At 39.7% G+C, this 19,057-nt stretch overlaps 1 protein-coding gene across 1 annotated transcript in view; it reads right to left on the minus strand.

The window, feature by feature from the left end:
* Positions 1–19,057, minus strand: part of TENM3 (teneurin transmembrane protein 3) — a 1,556,403-nt gene that overhangs the window by 777,471 nt on the left and 759,875 nt on the right. The window lies entirely within an intron of this gene.

Raw genomic sequence — 19,057 nt, forward strand, 5'->3', positions numbered from 1 at the left:
TGGTGGATCTTATCAGACCCTGTATTCACAACTTGATCCTGAAATTGCTCTGCTCTCAAAAGTCCTGCTGTAGCCAAGGGGAAAATGCACACAGACCAGGCTCAAGAACCCTAGCAGGAGACATCACTGGGGTTGGTAGGTTCAAAGCAGTTGCAAAACCTGCCTTAACAAATACACTATCTCAGGAAAATATCTAAAAACAAAGACTTGCCATGGTAACAAGAAGGTGAAAGCAATACTGTGTTCCTGTGAGAGAGTTTAGAATTAAGTATGTTTTTGTAAATATCGAAGAAAGTTTTACTGTTTGTGAAATGGTGAATGGGATCATCTCAAGTGCCTCAACTGTAGCACCAAAATTTTGAGAAATTCTAATAGGAACATGGTATTAACAATGTGTCGTGTGATAGAGCACATTTCCAGACACTGTCTCAGTCATCTGCATGAATAACACATTGAAGGAGAAATGTCTCTCTAACAGGAAAAAACCTAACACACCCACATTAAGTTGAGTCATCAGAGAGGAATCTTTAACTGCACAGGCATTTTAAGTGGCTGAAGATGATATCAGATTCCCAAAATAATCACTCAAGATTGATTTATGAAATTTCATTGATACAAGCTTAATGATATCTAGGTTTATGTTAATAGACTTTAAAGGAACAAACCCTGTGTTTTAAGCTAATGATGGTTTTCTCTAACATACTAGAGACAAAGTACAATAAAGAGGGTCATCTTAAAAATTTAAAACCATGAATTAAAAAATGTAAAACAATGAAATTACTGGGGTTTTTGGACACCTGCAAAGGAAACAACTGTGCTCAGTGATAGCTGCCATTTTAGGAAATCCAGTAAGAAGTCCAAATGGAGAAAAGCAAAGATGTTCAGGATGCTATTTTTAAGTGTGACTTTTCTTTCTTCTATCTCTGATATTAACATTCAAACAAGACAAAAGGGGATCAGAGTAGCTGTATGACCACCTGGCCACCATGAAACATAGTTGAATCCTCAGTTATTGTCGACAACTAAACGGCTTTTGTGGGAGCAGGGCAGGCAGCTGATGGTGGTCCCAGAGGAGCCCCGAGCTCGCACAGGAGTACCTGAGGCATATCCTGGCATCCGCTCAGGCTGTGACGATGGCTGTGAACACCCCTTGTGTTGACAAAGTAGAAAGAAGTAGGGCAGAGGAATTCTTCCCTTAAATTCTCTTTTGAAAATAGAGTATAGTCTATAAAGGAAATGCATATGTAAATGTGCTATTAGGGGTCTTGTGTCCCTTAATTTAAAATTCTACACGTCATTTTAATTATTTGCAAGACTATTTTCTCTAATTCCAGACTTTGCTTTTGTAGCAACTATAACAGGGATTGGCTTGTTGGGCTTGGTAAACTTCACCATTATTTAAACATTTTGCTGATCTCCCTGCATGTCGGTTGGAAAGGTCGATCCTTTCTAGATGGGTGTTTGGTCCCAAGGCTTGCTCTCCTGCTCTTGGAGCCTTCTGCAAAGACTCTCCCGCCCCGGTGCACCTCATAAGGACCAGCTTCCTAAGGTTTAGTGAGGCTAAATGCTTCCCCAGTGTCCTATCCACACCACTGCAACCTATTTGTTTTGTTTCTCACCTCAGGATCGGCTCGCCTGTGCCTTTCAACGTGACAATTAGCTAATTTAATAAATCTAATTTAGTCTAACGTGCTGCTGAGACACACTCATAGGAGGGGCCCTACCATTGCCTCTGGGTTTTTTTGTTTTCCTCCTAGGATCTTCTTTTCCTCACAAAATCTGAATTTTAATAATATGTTCAAGAGGAAATGGGCTCCCTTCTATTTCAGAAATAGCACATAAATTTCATCTTTCGAGCCAGCTTTGGTTGGCTGAGATGGCTACGGCGTGGATTCTGAAGTCTAGTCTAGGTGTTTTGGGAAAGGGTTTTATGATTGATTAGTGATGTCATTATAGGTCAAGGAATGGACACCATATATATGACAACCTTGCTCTATTTAATAGAGCCGAGGCTGATGGTAAGTAGCTGCCCAGTGTGTGAGCATGTTAGCTCACAATTTTACTAATTTTAGGGTACCAACAGTCTTAACACTTATATATATATACACACACACATATATGTGTATATATATAAAATATAAAGCATTATACTGTAGTACTTTATAATATATATCATATAAGTAAAACATATAGTATATAAAGTATTCCATACATAATATAGATTTATAGTTCTATAGTTCTCTATATATTATATAGAGAATACTTTACTCACAGAGAAAGATTACATCCCTCATTCAAATGAAAATGTAAATTTAGACAAAATTTGACTTCTATTGGTCAACTTTGGACGGTTCCATCAGTCATATTCATGTCACTTGTAGATGCTAATCCAACAGATTCTCTCTGAACTCCAGAGCTTTTTTTTTCCCAGAGGAGTTTCTCTGAGTTCCAGGCTGGTCCCTAGAAGTCCTTGATTTGTTGACTTTAGCATCAGAGGAGAAAGGGAGGCCTGGATTAGTAGGTAGAGCTCAGGGAATAAGGGACAAGTGTAGGAAAGAAAAGCATTTTGGAATAAGGAATGTTCGGTGAATCTAAAGAAATGGGACTGATATTCTTCTGTGATTGGAAGCTCCTCTCTGACGGCAGTCGGAATGTGCATTGAACAAAGTTAACATAAATTCATAAGGCAAGGGCCTCCCTAGGGAACGAGTTTGGAAAAGAACACTTATTTGATTGTTCTAAGCTTTAGAGCATCTGCTAGGAAAAAGAAAAACACCAGTGTTAGTGTAGTCACAAATTGGATCCTTACACATTATTTTGAAAAACACAGGAAAAAACTCTAAAGCTTCATTTTAGTAGCAGCAGCCACCCTGGTATAAGACAAAGTCCTGGGCCCAAGGCTGAGATTGAAAGACGTGGGATGCAGTTTTGGAATTAAATACACCCATTTTTCTCTTTGAATGCCTACCATCTATTCAAGGAGAAAAGTGGAGAATTGTGATATTATGGGCAAGTAAATCGATGGAAAGGTTTTTTTTTTTTTTTTTTTTTTTTGAGAGGCTGAGGTGACCAAAACACTATGAAAGTGCAAGGTGAAATGAGCTCTAAAATAAAAAAAAAAGAAAAGAAAAGGTAGATGCTTTAGATGCTTGCTACAGGAAAATTTACACAAAAAGATTCAAACCAAACAGATATTTTTGGGCCCGTCATGAAAAAATTACTAAAGTGCTTCTCTATTTCTTTACAGTTATTCCCTATTACCACTTCATCTAATGGAGTTCCCCCAAATGTCATGATCCTTGTGACAATCCACCCCAGACTATGGTGAGAGACCCAGAGCTACAGCAGTTTTGGTGGTGGTGATTATGACATTGACCTGAAGTAGGCAAGAATGTTTCTCAAGAGGTGAGAAATTGCTAAAGAAACTTTCAAATGATCCAAAAAGTGTTATCCACTACAGATGGCAGGTATGGTCCATAAAATGTAGGTTTCTTTCTCTCTTATGTCTCCTTAGACTTTAGTAAAGCTTTAGCTTCTAGGATGCTTTGTGGCTATGGCTGATACCCATGACGAGTTAGATAATTCTTGCATTCTTTACTTTCATCCTGTTGGTATAGGATGTGTGGTCTTCTAGTAATGTAATGTTCCTATAATCCATAATTATATTGCTATTTGTTGAAATTTGAGCTGATTTCAGAAGGATACAGAAAAATTAATTACTGCCTGGAGTTAGTGAAGGTTTGTGCATGGAAGCCCAGGAGAGGAAAAATGCTAAAGCAGGAGGCAATATGCTACGAGTTCTGGACTAGAAAGGCCAGGATGATTGTTCTATCTAATGATGATCACAAATCTCCTCATAACTTAATGGTACAAAATAATCATTTGTTATGCTCACAGAGTTAAGGGTCAAGAATTCAGACAGAACACAGTGGGGATTGCTTGTCTCTGTTCTGTGGTCTCTGGGACCTTAATTGGATGACATGAAGGCTAGGGACTGGAATAATCTGAGACCTTGTCATTCACATGTTTGCAGCGGATGCCACCTGTTGTTTGGGGGCCTCAGTTTTTCTCTATCTAGGTCTCTCCATGAAGTCTCTTTGAATGAGCATAGCTTGGTATTACCCATAAAATACTGGTTTATTTCTCCAACTAGGCATCCCTAGAAAAGGGGCTAGAGGGGAGCTATATTTTTTTAAATATGACCTATCCTTGAAAGTCACACAGCATCACTTCTGCCTTAATGTATGTTTGCAGCAGTCATGATCCTGCCCAGACTCAAAGGAAAGCTGAATAGACTCCACCCCTTGATGGAGGGTAGCCACGTTCTGAAAGAGCATGGGCTTGGAGATAGTATTGCAACCCTTTTTGAAAAATGCAATGCAGTAGTAATTGGAATGCAGGAGACAGTGGAAAATTAGCTCAAAATGAAGCTGCCAAGGTGGGCAGGGATTGGATTATACAGAATATTGTATGCCACATTAAGAGTCTTGGTCTTTTTTCTAAAGCATATGGAAAGTCATCAAGAAATGTAGGCATGAGAGCATCAAACTATGAGTTACTACAGCCCAGATGATGGACTGGAGTGAAGCAAAATTGGATGTGGGGAATTCAGTTAGGAAACTTTTGGTGACCAGAGTTGTAGCAAGATACAGGGAGAAAGGAATAAACATAAGAATTAAATAGGAAGTAAAATCAAGTGGATCTGCATATGAGGAATGAAAGAGAGGGAGGTGCAAAGAATAACTCTCAATGTCTGGGCCGTGCAACTGTGAGTATGATGGTGCCCATCAGTAAGATAGGGAAAATTGGAGGAGCATCAGAGTTTGAAGTAGAAATATGAGTTCAGTTTTGGGTTTTAGAGAGATATGAGTGGACACTTTCAAGTGTGCAGTAGAATACATGGAGCTGGACTTCCAAGAAAAGGTCAGTGCTGGAGATATTTATTTGAGAGTCATCCAAGTATAGTTAGTAATTGCAGGCACTGGCATGGATGGAATTTTCTTGGGAGACTGTAGACATTTAATCTAAAATGTTGACTGAATACAGAGGATAGTTTTTGCAAAGCAGCTGGAGAAGATGCAACAGAGAAGCTAAAGGGACACTGAAGAGAGTGATGTCACAAAAGCCAAGAGAAGGAGTGGTGGGGCCAGGGAACTGCTGATTGCAGAGAATGCATCTGGCAGTTCACATAAACTCTAAATGTGTTCATTGGATTTAATGACTTTTGTGATAAAGACTCAAATAACTTCTTAGTATGTCATATAGGACCTTGCTAACGAAACTTTTAAAGTTTTATTGCTGTTTTTAACCTTCTAATATTTTTCACTAAAAACAAAATAGGAATTATGAAAAGGAATTAATTTCATAAAGCATAACACAGAGGTATTAATTTCATAAAGCATAACACAAAGGTATTAATTTCATAAAGCATAACACCTTGCTGTGTAAAACACAGTATTATTTATTCCACTAAAGGTATCGTAAAATAAGGGAGAGAAGATTTTAAAATAGAGTTGGATATCAGGCCTTTACTCAGGAACATAATCCATACTAATCCTCTTTTTTCTTTGAAAAATCAGAGTTAAATTACTTTATTTTAACTTGTAGCACTTTTTATAACACATCTATTGGTAATTATTTATTTGTAAATCAAATTTCTGTATATATTGGAATATGTGTAATTACATATGTAATGTATATGAAAATATAAAATATTATTCAACTGTTTTCTGATAATTTCTCTAAATCACATATCTATTTTCAACTGTCAATTTTTAATATATTTTCATGTAGATACTTGTATGTACATATGTATAGATATATGCATGCAAAGGGCCTATTAAGCTTAATGTGAATGTTTTCTTTTTCAGAAAAAAATTTAATTTAGTAATCCTAAACTGAACATAAGAGCAAAGTAATGCTTCATTATACTTTTATAAATAGCTGTATTTTATCAAGACTAAAATAGTTTTGAGGGACAAGGCCAAGACAGCTGACTAGAAGCTACAGCATTTGGAGGCTCCCATTGGAAAAAACCATAATAAGCATGTGAATCCCTCACTGGCAACCAAAGCATCAAGGTTCTCTCATCAAAATTGACTAGAAGGCTGGCGTGACCCATAGAGAGAAGGAAGAACAGTGTGGTGTCTTGGCCCGCCTGAAAGCCACATGGGAAAGGGGAACCCTGCTCCTCAGCCAAGGGACGTGGTGAGTGAGCATGCTACCCAGCTTGGGAAACTGTGCTTTTTCCACGGAACTGTGTAACCCATAGATAGGAAGATCTTACTCACAAACCCAGGCCACCGGGGCCTGGTGTCCCACTTTTGGAAAGCAGATTCTTACAGCCTCTCAGCTGGAATCTGCTTAAGCCTACCAAACTCCCGGGAGGAGGGGTGGCCAGCACCTGCGGCAGCTGCCTGCTGTCTAAGCCATTTGAGCTCTCTGGGGGAGGGGCAGCAGCCAGCACTGGGACTTGCAACCACCTAACACCTAAGCTCCTTGGGCAGGGGAAGGGCAGCACCCATTTCTATAGCTCTGGCCGTACTTTTTCCTTGCTGAAGCCAGGGAGGCTGGATAGCTTGATCCCAAGACTCGTCCCCACAGCCCAACACACCAGATGTGGCAATCTGTGGCCAGAGTGCATCATCAGGCTTAACTCTGATCAATCCTTCCTCAGTGGGTGAGGCATCCCTGCAGGATCTCCAATAACTCCAGCCAGAGGCTCAGGGACAGAATTCAGATCTTCCTGGGCCTGAGCCCCTGGGGGAGGGGTGGCCGCAGTCTCTGTGGACTAGCAGACTTAGCCTCTCCTCCTGGTAGTTCTGAGGAATCCAGGCAGCCCTGACAAGTTGGTTTTCCCCCCAGTGAAACACACCCTCTCCACCAAGGGACAAAGTGCCTCATCAAATGGGTCCTGCTTCCCATGCCACCGAACTGGGTGAGACCCTCCAACAAGGGTTGTCAGACACCTTATACAGGAGTGATCTTACTGGCATCAGGTTGGTGCCCCTTGAGGTCAGAGGTCCCAGAAGAAGGAGCAGGCACCCATCTTTGCTACTCTCCAGCCTCCTTGAGTGATATCTCCAGGCACAGGAGTGAATCAGATGAATAAGGCCTGAAGTAAAACCCCACCAAATTGCAGCAGCCTTATAGAAGAGGGACCTGACTATTGAAAGAAAAACAAACTAGCAGAAAGTGACAACAGCATCAATAACAACAACCAAAAGGCCCCCACAAAAACCCCATCCAATGGTCAGCAGCCTCAAAGGCTGAAACTAGACAAACTCACGAAGATGAGAAAGAATCAGTGAAAAAATGCTGAAACCCCAAAAGGCCAGAGTGTCTCTTCTCCAAATGATCACAACATCTTTCCATCGAGGGTGCAGAACTGGAAGATCAGATGGATGAACTGATAGAAGTAGGCTTCAGAAAGTAATAAAAAACTACGATGAACTAAAGGAGCATGTTCTAACCCAATGCAAAGAAGTTAAGAACCTTGATAAGAGGTTAGAGGAATTGCTAGCTAGAATAACCAGTTTGGAGAGGAACATAAATAACCAGATGGAGTTGAAAAGCACGAGAACTTAGGGAAGCACACGCAAGTATCAACAGCCGAAGAGACCAAGCAGAAGAAAGGATATCAAGAGATTGAAGACCAACTTCCTGAAATGAGACATGCAGACAAGAATAGAGAAAAAAGAATGACAAGGAATCAGCAAAGCCTCCAAGAAATATGGGACTTCATAAAAAGACTGAACCTACGATTGACTGGAGTACAAGAAAGAAATGGAGAGAATGGAAACAAGCTGGAAAACACACTTGAGGATATTATCCAGGAGAATTTCCCCAACCTAGAAAGACAGGACAGCATGCAAATTCAGGAAATACAGAGAACACCATTAAGATACTCCATGAGAAGATCAACCCAAGAAACATAATCATTAGATTCTCCATGGCTGAAATGAAGGAAAAACTGTTAAGGGCAGCCAGAGAGAAAGGCCAGTTGTCTTACAAAAGGAAGCTCATCAGACTAATAGCAGATGTCTCAGAAGAAACTCTACAAGCCAGAAGAGATTGGGGACCTCTTCAAGAAAATAATTTTCAACTCAGAATTTCATATCCATCCAAACTAAGCTTCATAAGTGAAGGAGAAATAAAACCTTTCCAGGCAAGCAAATGCTGAGGGATTTTGTTACCACCAGGCCTGCCCTGCAAAAGCTCCTGAAATCAGCACTAAATATGGAAAGGAAAAACTGGCAGCAGCCTCTGCAAAAACACACCAAAATATAAAAACCAGTAACACTATGAAGAAACTGTGTCAACTAGTGTGCAAAATAACCAAATAGCATCATGATGACAGGATCAAATTCACACATAGCAATACTAACCTTAAATGTAAATGGGATAAATGCCCCAATTAAAAGACACAGACTGGAAATTTGGATAAGGTGTCAAGACCTATTGGTGTACTGTATTCAGGGGACCAGTCTTACATGCAAAGACACACACAGGCTCAATATAAAGGGATGGAGGAAAATTTACCAAGCAAATGGAAAATTAAAAAAAGCAGGAGTTACAATTCTGTCTCTGAAAAAAAAAAAAACAGACTTTAAACCAACAAAGATCAAAAAAGACAAAGAAAGGCATTACATAATGGTAAAGGGAACAATTCAACAGAGCTAATTGTTCTGGATATGTATGAACCCAATACAGGAGTACCCAGATTCATAAAACAGATTCTTAGAGACATACAAAGAGACTGAGACTCCCACATAATAAAGGTAGGAGGCTTTAACACCCCATTGTCAGTAATACACAGCTCAACGAGACAGAAAATTAACAAGGATATACAGGACTTGAACTCAGTTCTAGATCAAGTGGACCTAGTAGACGTCTACAGAACTCTCTACCCCAAATCAATAGAATATACATTTTTCTTAGTGTCATATGGCACTTAGTCTAAAATTAACCACATAATTGGAAGTAAAACACTCCTCAGCAAATGCAAAAGAACTGAAATCATAACAAACAGTCTCTCAGACCACAGTACAATCAAATTAGAACTCAGGATTAAGAAACTCACTGAAAAACACACAATTTCATGGAAATTGAACAATCTGCTCCTGAATGACTCTAGAGTAAATAATGAAATTAAGGCAGAAATCAAGAAGTTCTTTGAAATCAATAAGAACAAAGAGACAATGTACCAGAATCTGTAGGACACAGCTAAAGCAGAGTTCAGAGGGAAATTTATAGCACTAAATGTCCATAGCAGAAAGCTAGAAAAATCTAAAATCGACACTATAACATCACAATTAAAAGAGAGAGGCAAGAGCAAACTAATCCAAATGCTAGCAGAAGATAAGAAATAACTAAGATTAAAGAAGAATTGAAGGAGACAGAAACATGAAAAGCCCTCCAAAAAATCCATGCATCCAAGAAGTGTTTTCTTGAAAAAAGTAACAGAATAGATAGATTACTAGCTAGATTAATAAAGAAGAGAGAGGAGATTCAAATAGACACAATAAGAAATGATAGAGGGAATAGCACCACTGACACCACAGAAATACATACTGCCATCACAGAATGCTATAAACACCTCAAGGCAAATAAACTAGAAAATCTAGAAGAAATATATAAATACCTGGATGCATACACCCTACCAAGACTAAACCAGGAAGAAGAAGTTGAATCCCTGAATAGACCAATAATAAGCTCTGAAATTGAGGCAGTAATTAATAGCATACCAACCAAAATAAGCCCAGGACCAGATGAATTCACAGCTGAATTCTACCAGAAATATAAAGAGGAGGTGGTACCATTTATTGTGAAACTATTCCAAAAAATTCAAAAGGAAGGACTCCTCCTTAACTTATTTTATGAAGCCAGTATCATCCTGATACCCAAACTGGGAGGAGACACAACAAAAAAAGAGGAACTTCAGACCAATATCCCTGATGAACATCAGTGCAAAAATCCTCAATAAAATACTGCAAACTGAATCCAGTAGCAGATGAAAAAACTTATCCACCAAAATCAAGTTGCCTTCATCCCTGGGATGCAAGGCTGGTTCAACATTTGCAAGTCAATAAATATAATCCATCAGATAAACAGAACTAAAGACAAAAACCATATGATTATCTCAATAGATGCAGAAAAGGCCTTTGATAAAATTTAACATGGCTTCATGTAAAATACTCACAATAAACCAGGTATTGATGGAACATATCTCAAAATAATAAAAGCTATTTATGACAAACTCACAGCCAATATCATATTGAATGGGCAAAAGCTGGAAGCATTCCCTTTGAAAACTGGTACAAAACAAGGATGCCCTCTCTCGCCGCTTCTATTCAACATAATATTGGAAGTTCTGGCCAAGGTGATTAGGCAAGAGAATAAATAAAGGGTATTCAAGTAAGAAGAGAGGAAATTAAGTTTTCTCTGTTTGTAGACTACATGATTTTATATTTAGAAAACTCCATTGTCTCAGCCCCAAAGCTTCTTGAACTGATAAGCAACTTCAGCAAAGTCTCAGGATACAAAATCAATGTGCAGAAATCATAAGCATTCCTTAACACCAACAATAGGCAAGCAGAGGGTCAAATCACGAAGGAACCCCCATTCACAAATTGCTACAAAGAGAATAAAACACCTAGGAATACAGCTAATAAGGGATGTAAAGGACCTCTTCAAGGAGAACTACAAACCACTGCTCAAGGAAATCAGAGAGGAAACAAACAAATAGAAAAACATTCCATCCTCATGGATAGGAAGAATCGGTATCATGAAAATGGCCAGACTGCCCAAACTAATGTATAGATTTAATGCTATTCCCATCAAATGACCATTGACCTTTTTCACAAAATTAGAAAAAACTATTTTAAACTTTATATGGAATAAAAAAAGACACTGTAGGACACAAGAGTTCTAAGATGGCCGGTTAGATCCAGCTCAGGATTGCAGCTCCGAGTGAAAGTGCAGAGGGTGAGTGGATGCCGCATTTCCTGATGGATTTTTATTGCCCACAGACCAGGAGATTCGCATGCGGAGGAGCCCCACGGGTCACCAGTGCGGCTGTTTTGGCCGGTGTGGCTGTTTTGCCTGAGCCCCAGCGCAGTGGCTCCCAGTGCAGAGTAAACGGGACTGTGTTCCCACTTATCCCTCAAGGGGAGCTGAAACAGGGAGCCAGGCCAGGAGATTTCCGGGCAAAAAAAGCGCCACAAATCTCAGAGCCGCGGTTTCAGTAGCGCAGTGGGTCACCACACGGGAAATCGCACAGATCCTGGCGCCTATTCAACAGGCAACCAGGACACCTGGGAGAGGGCTGACCGTTCAACGAAAAAATAAAAGGCTCTGAGGCAGGGAGCCAGGAGATCAGGCCCGGCTGGTCCCACCCCCACAAAAACAAAAACAAAAATAAAAAAACAGCAATTGGAAACGCTCTGGGTTGAGAGTTTCACAGCAAGCACAGCTGAACCCGGGATGGTCCAGCTCTGTGGGGGAGGGACGTCCACCATTACTGAGGCAGCCTGCCATTGCTGCGGCAACCTGCCGTTGCCGAGGCAACCCACCATTACAGAGAAAGTCCATGATTACAGAGGCGGGCCAACAATGCAGAAGCAACTCTAACTACACCCATATAAACAGGACTGCAGGGAAGTTCACACAGCAGGTGGGCGGAGCCCACAGCAGCTCAGCGAAGCCTCTGCAGGCTGAGAGTGACTAGGCTGCCTCCTTGTGGGCAGGGCAGCCCTGAAGAAAAAAAAAAGGCAGCAGCACAGCGGAAACTCATAAAGCCCTAACTCCTTGGGACAGAACACCTGGGAAAAAAAAAGGGGGTTTATGAGTTCTGCTGCTGCAGACTTAAATTTACCAGCCCAGCAGCTCTGAATGAACAATGGGGCTCACAGCTCAGCACCTGAGCTAATATAAAGGACTGTTTCCTCAACCAGCTCCCGACCCCCGTATATCCAAAGAGTCACCTCATAAAGGAGAGCTCAGACTGACATTTGGCAGGTATCCTTCTGGGACAAAGCAGAAGAAGAAACTGGTAGCAACCTTTACTGTTTGGCAGCTGCTGCAAGTGATCCCCAGGCAAGCAGGGCCTGGAGTGGACCTCAGCAGTCCTACAGCAGAGAGGCCAGACAGTTAAAAGGGAAACTAAGAAACAGAAATAACTTCATCAACAACAAACAGAATATCCACTCAGAGACCCAATCAGAAAGTCAACAACTGAGAGTAAAAATAAACAAATAAACAAAAAGCAGGAGATGCAATTCTCGCCTCTGATAAAGTAGACTTTAAAGCAACAAAGATCAAAAGAGGCAAAGAAGGACATTACATAATGGTAAAAGGATCAATGTAACAAGAATAGCTAATGATTCTATAGATCAACGAGATAGAAAATTAACAAGGATATTCAGGACTTGAACTCAGACCCGGAACAACTAAACTTAATAAACATTTATAGAACTCTCCACTTCAAATACACAAAACATACATTACCACCTCACACCTATTCCAAAAGTGACTATATAATTGGAAGTAAATCACTCCTCAGTAATCGCATAGCATTTCATAGGTTTAAATGAAATATTGGTTGGCTGTTTGTTGTTATCTTCTTCCCTTATTCCTTCCTGACTACATCATTAAGTATAATTATCAGTATACAAGAGGTTTTCAATACCCATTACTAAATTGCATTCTAGCCTGGGCAAGAAAGCAATACTCCCATTCTCTCTCCCTCTTTCTTTTCCTTTTTCCTCCTCCCCATTCTCTCTCTTTCTCTTTAAAAAAAAAAAAAAAAGAAAGTCAACAACTACAAAGCCGACAGGTGGATAAATCCACAAAGATGGGAAGAAACCAGTGCAAAAAGGATGAAAACACCCAAAACCAGAACACCTCTTCTCCTACAAAGGAACACAACTCCTCACCAGCAAGGGTACAAGACTGGATGGAGAATGAGTGTGATGAAATGACAGAATCAGCCTTCAGAAAGTGGGTAATAAGATACTTCCATGAGCTAAAAGAAATGTTCTAACCCAATGCAAAGAAACTAAGAACATTGAAAAAAGATTTGATGAAATGCTAATGAGAATGGGCAACTTAGAGAGGAATATAAGTGAATTGATGGAGCTGAAAAATACAACACGAGAACTTTGTGAAGCATGCACAAGTTTCAACAGCCGAATGGACCAAGCAGAAGAAAGGATATCAGAGGTCGAAGATCAACTCAATGAAACAAAACGAGAAGGCAAGACTAGAGAAAACAGGGTAAAAAGGAATGAAGAAAGTCAACAAGAAATATGGGACTATGTGAAAAGACCTAATCTACGTTTGATAGGTGTACCTGAATGTGACGAAGAGAATGAATCCAAGCTGGAAAATACTCTTCAGGATATTATCCAGGAAAACTTCCCCAACCTAGCAAGGCAGGCCAATAGTCAAGTCCAGGAAATACAGAGAACACCACAAAGATATTCCTCAAGAAGAGCAACCCCAAGGCACATAATCGTCAGATTCACCAGGGTTGAAATGAAGGAGAAAACGCTAAGGGCAGCCAGAGAGAAAGGTCAGGTTACCCATAAAGGGAAGCCCATCAGACTCACAGAAGATCTCTCAGCAGAAACCCAAAAGCCAGAAGAGAGTGGGGGTTGATATTCAACATCCTTAAAGAAAAGAACTTTCAACCCAGAATTTCATATCCAGCCAAACTAAGCTTCATAAGTGAAGGAAAAATAAAATCCTTTGTGAACAAGCAAGTATTCAGACATTTCATCACCACCAGACCTGCTTTACAAGAGCTCCTGAAAGAGGCACTACACATAGAAAAGAACAACCAGTACCAGCCAATCCAAAAACACACGAAATGGTAAAGAACAGCAACACAATGAAGAATCTGCATCAACCAACGGGCAAAACAGGTGGCTATCATCAAAATGGCAGGATCAAATTCACACATAACAATATTAACCCTAAACGTAAAGGACTAAATGCCCCAATCAAAAGACACAGACTGGCAAATTGGATAAAAAGCCAAAACCCATCAGTGTGCTGTATCCAGGAAACCCATTTCACATGCAAGGATACACAAAGGCTCAAAATAAAGGGATGGAGGAAGATTTACCAAGCAAATGGAGAGCAAAAAAAAGCAGGAGTTGCAATTCTCATCTCAGATAAAATAGACTTTAAAGCAACGAAGATCAAAAGAGACAAAGAAGGACATTACATAATGGTAAAAGGATCAATGCAACAAGAAGAGATAACGATCCTAAATATATATGCACCTAATACAGGAGCACCCAGATACATAAGGCAAGTTCTTAATGACTTACAAGGAGACTTAGACTCCCACACAATAATAGTGGGAGACTTCAACACACCATTGTCAATATTAGACAGATCAACGAGACAGAAAATTAACAAGGATATCCAGGACTTGAACTCAGACCAGGACCAAGCAAACCTAATAGACATTTACAGAACTCTCCACCCCAAATCCACAGAATATACATTCTTCTCAGCACCACATCACACCTACTCTAAAATTGACCACATAATTGGAAGTAAATCACTCCTCAGCAAATGCAAGAGAACGGAAACCATAACAAACAGTCTCTCAGACCACAGTGCAATCAAGTTAGAACTCAGAAATCAGAAACCAACCCAGAACTGCACAGCTTCATGGAAACTGAACAACTTTCTCTTGAATGTTGACTGGATAAACACTGAAATGAAGGCAGAAATAAAGATGTTCTTCGAAACCAACGAGAATGAAGACACCACATACCAGAATCTCTGGAACACATTTAAAGCAGTCTCTAGAGGAAAATATATAGCAATAAGTGCCCACATGAGAAGAAAGGAGAGATCTAAAATTGACACCCTATCGTCAAAATTAAAAGAGCTAGAGGAGCAAGATCAAAAAAACTCAAAACCTAGCAGAAGATAAGAAATAACTAAGATCAAAGCAGAATTGAAGGAGATAGAGACATGAAAAACCCTACAAAAAATCCATAAATCCAGGAGCTGGTTTTTTGAAAAGATCAACAAAATAGACAGACCACTAGCCAGATTAATAAAAAAGAAAAGAGAGAATAACCAAATAGATACAATAAAAAATGATAAAGGGGATATCACCACAGATTCCACAGAAATTCAAACCATCATCAGAGATTATTATAAACAGCTCTATGCACATAAACTAGAAAACCTGGAAGAAATGGATAAAGTCCTGGACAGTTGCCTCCTCCCAAGCCTAAACCAGGAAGAAGTCAAAATCCTGAATAGACCAACAACAAGGTCTGAAGTCTAGGCAGCAATTAAGAGCCTACCATCCAAAAAAAGCCCAGGTCCAGATGGGTTCACAGCCGAATTCTACCAGACATACAAAGAGGAACTGGTACCATTCCTTCTGAAACTATTCCAAATAATCCAAAAAGAGGGTATCCTTCCCTAATCATTTTATGAGCCCAACATCATCCTGATACCAAAACCCGGCAGAGACTCAACAAGAAAAGAAAACTACAGGCCAATATCCATGATGAACATAGATGCAAAAATCTTCAATCAAATACTGGCAAGCCAATTACAACAGCACATCAAAAAGCTTATCCACCATGATCAAGTAGGATTCATCCCGGGGATGCAAGGCTGGTTCAATATATGCAAGTCTATAAATATAATTCACCACATAAACAGAACCAAAAACAAAAACCACATGATTATCTCAATTGATGCAGAGAAGGCCTTCAACAAAATTCAACAGCCCTTTATGCTAAAAGCCCTCAATAAACTAGGTATCGACGGAACGTATCTCAAAATAATAAAAGCTATTTACGACAAACCAACAGCCAAAATCATACTGAATGGGCAAAAACTGGAAGCATTCCCTTTGAAATCTGGCACTAGACAAGGATGCCCTCTCTCACCACTCCTATTCAATATAGTACTGGAAGTTCTAGCCAGAGCAATCAGGCAAGAAAAAGAAATAAAGGGTATTCAATTAGGAAAGGAGGAAGTCAAATTGTCTCTATTTGCAGACGACATGATTGTATATCTAGAAGACCCCATCGTCTCAGCCCAAAATCTCCTGAAACTGATAAGCAACTTCAGCAAAGTCTCAGGATACAAAATCAATGTGCAAAAATCACAAGCATTCCTATACACCAATAACAGACTTAAAGAGAGCCAAATCAAGAACGAACTGCCATTCACACTTGCTACAAAGAGAATAAAATACCTAGGAATACAACTAACAAGGAACATAAAGGACCTCTTCAAGGAGAACTGCAAACCACTGCTCGACAAAATAAGAGAGGACACAAACAGATGGAGAAACATTCCATGTTCATGGTTAGGAAGAATCAATATCGTGAAAATGGCCATACTGCCCAAAGTAATTTACAGATTCAACACTATCCCCATCAAGCAACAATGACCTTCTTCAAAGAACTGGAACAAACCACCTTAAACTTCATATGGAACCAAAAGAGAGCTGCATAGCCAAATCAATTCTAAGCAAAAAGAACAAAGTGGGAGCCATCACACTACCGGACATCAAACTATACTACAAGGCTACAGTAATCAAAACAGCGTGGTACTGGTACCAAAACAGAGATATAGACCAACGGAACAGAATAGAGGCGTCAGAGGCAACACAACATATCTGCAACCATCCAATCTTTGACAAACCTGATAAAAACAAGCAATGGGGAAAGGATTCCCTGTTTAATAAGTGGTGTTGGGAAACTGGCTAGCCATATGCAGAAAGCAGAAACTGGACCCTTCCTGACACCTTACACTAAAATTAACTCCAGATGGATTAAAGACTTAAACATAAGACCTAACACCATAAAAACCCTAGAAGAAAACCTAGGCAAAACCATTCAGGACATAGGCGTAGGCAAGGACTTCATGACCAAAACACCAAAAGCATTGGCAACAAAAGCCAAAATAGACAAATGGGACCTAATCAAACTCCACAGCTTCTGCACGGCGAAAGAAACAGTCAATAGAGTGAATCGGCAACCAACAGAATGGGAAAAAATTTTTGCAGCCTACCCGTCTGACAAAGGGCTGATATCCAGAATTTACAATGAACTAAAACAGATTTACAAGAAAAAAACAAACAAGCCCATTCAAAAATGGGCGAAGGATATGAACAGATACTTTACAAAAGAAGACATACATGAGGCCAACAAGCATATGAAAAAATGCTCATCATCACTGGTCATTAGAGAAATGCAAATCAAAACTACATTGAGATACCATCTCACGCCAGTTAGAACGGTGATCATTAAAAAATCTGGAGACAACAGATGCTGGAGAGGATGTGGAGAAATAGGAACACTTTTACACTGTTGGTGGAAGTGTAAATTAGTTCAACCACTGTGGAAGACAGTGTGGCGATTCCTCAAGGACCTAGAAATAGAAATTCCATTTGACCCAGCAATCCCATTACTGGGTATATATCCAAAGGATTATAAATCGCTCTACTATAAGGACACATGCACACGAATGTTCATTGCAGCACAGTTTACAACAGCAAAGACCTGGAACCAACCCAAATGCCCATCAATGATGGACTGGACAGGGAAAATGTGGCACATATACACCATGAAATATTATGCAGCCAACAAAAATGATGAATTCGTGTCCTTTGTAGGGACATGGATGAACCTGGAAACCATTATTCTCAGCAAACTGACACAAGAACACAAAATCAAACATCTCATGTTCTCACTCATAGATGGGTGTTGAACAATGGGAACACATGGACACAGGGAGGGGAGCACTATACACTGGGGTCTGTTGGTGGGGAGTAGGGGGGACAGCGGGGGTTGGGGAGTTGTGGAGAGATAGCATGGGGAGAAACGCCACATATAGGTGAAGGGGAGGAAGGCAGCAAATCACACTGCCACATATGCACCTATGCAACAATCTTGCATGTTTTTCACATGTACCCCAAAACCTAAAATGCAAAAAATAAATAAATAAATAAAATAAAATAATTAAAAAAAAAGACACTCTATAGCCAAGACAACCCTAGGCAAAAAGAACAGAGCTGGGGGCATCATGCTTCCTGACTTTATACTATAAGGCCACAGTAACTAAAACAGATATATGTTTGGTACTGGTACCAAAACAGATATATAAACCAAGCAGAACAGAGACCTCAGAAATAACACCACACATCTACAACCATCTGATCTTCAACAAACCTGACAAAAACAAGCAATGGGGAAAGAATCTCTCATTTAGTAAATGGTGCTGGGAAAATGGGCTAGCCATATGCAGAAAACTGAAACTAGACCTCTTTCTTATACTTTATACAAAAATTAACTCAAGGTGGATTAAAGACTTATATGTAAAACCAAAAACCATAAAATCCCCAGGAGAAAACCTAGGCAATACCATTCAGGACATAGGCATGGGCAAAGACTTTATGACAAAAATGCAAAAATCAATGGCAACAAAAGCCAAAATTGACAAATGGGATCTAATTAAACTAAAGAGCTTCAGCACAGCAAAAGAATCTATCATCAGAGTGAACAGGCAACCTACAGAATGGTAGAAAATTTTTGCAATCTACCCATCTGACAAAGGTCTAATATCCAGAATTTACAAGGTTCTTAAACATATTTACAAGAAGAAAAAAAAAAACCATCAAGAAGTGGGCAAAGGATGTAAAGAGACATTTCTCAAAAGAAGACATTTATATGGCCAGCAGACATGAAAAAAATGCTCAACATCACTGATCATTAGAGAAATGCAAATCAAAACCACAATGAGATACCATCTCACACCAGTCAGAATGGCAATTATTAAAAAGTCAGGAAATAATAGACACTGGCGAGGCTGTGGAGAAGTAGAAATACTTTTACACTGTTGGTGGGGATGTAAATTACTTCAACCATTGTGGAAGACAGTATGGCAATTTTTCAAGGCTTTAGAACCAGAAATACCATTTGACCCAGCAATCCCATTACTGGATATGTACCCAAAGGAATATAAATCATTCTACTATAAAGACATACGCACATGTATGTTTATT

The sequence above is a fragment of the Aotus nancymaae genome, unplaced genomic scaffold, assembly GCF_030222135.1.
Source record: "Aotus nancymaae isolate 86718 unplaced genomic scaffold, 86718_ANA_hifiasm-v0.15.2.pri h1tg000006l, whole genome shotgun sequence".
NCBI classification, from domain to species: Eukaryota; Metazoa; Chordata; class Mammalia; order Primates; family Aotidae; genus Aotus; species Aotus nancymaae.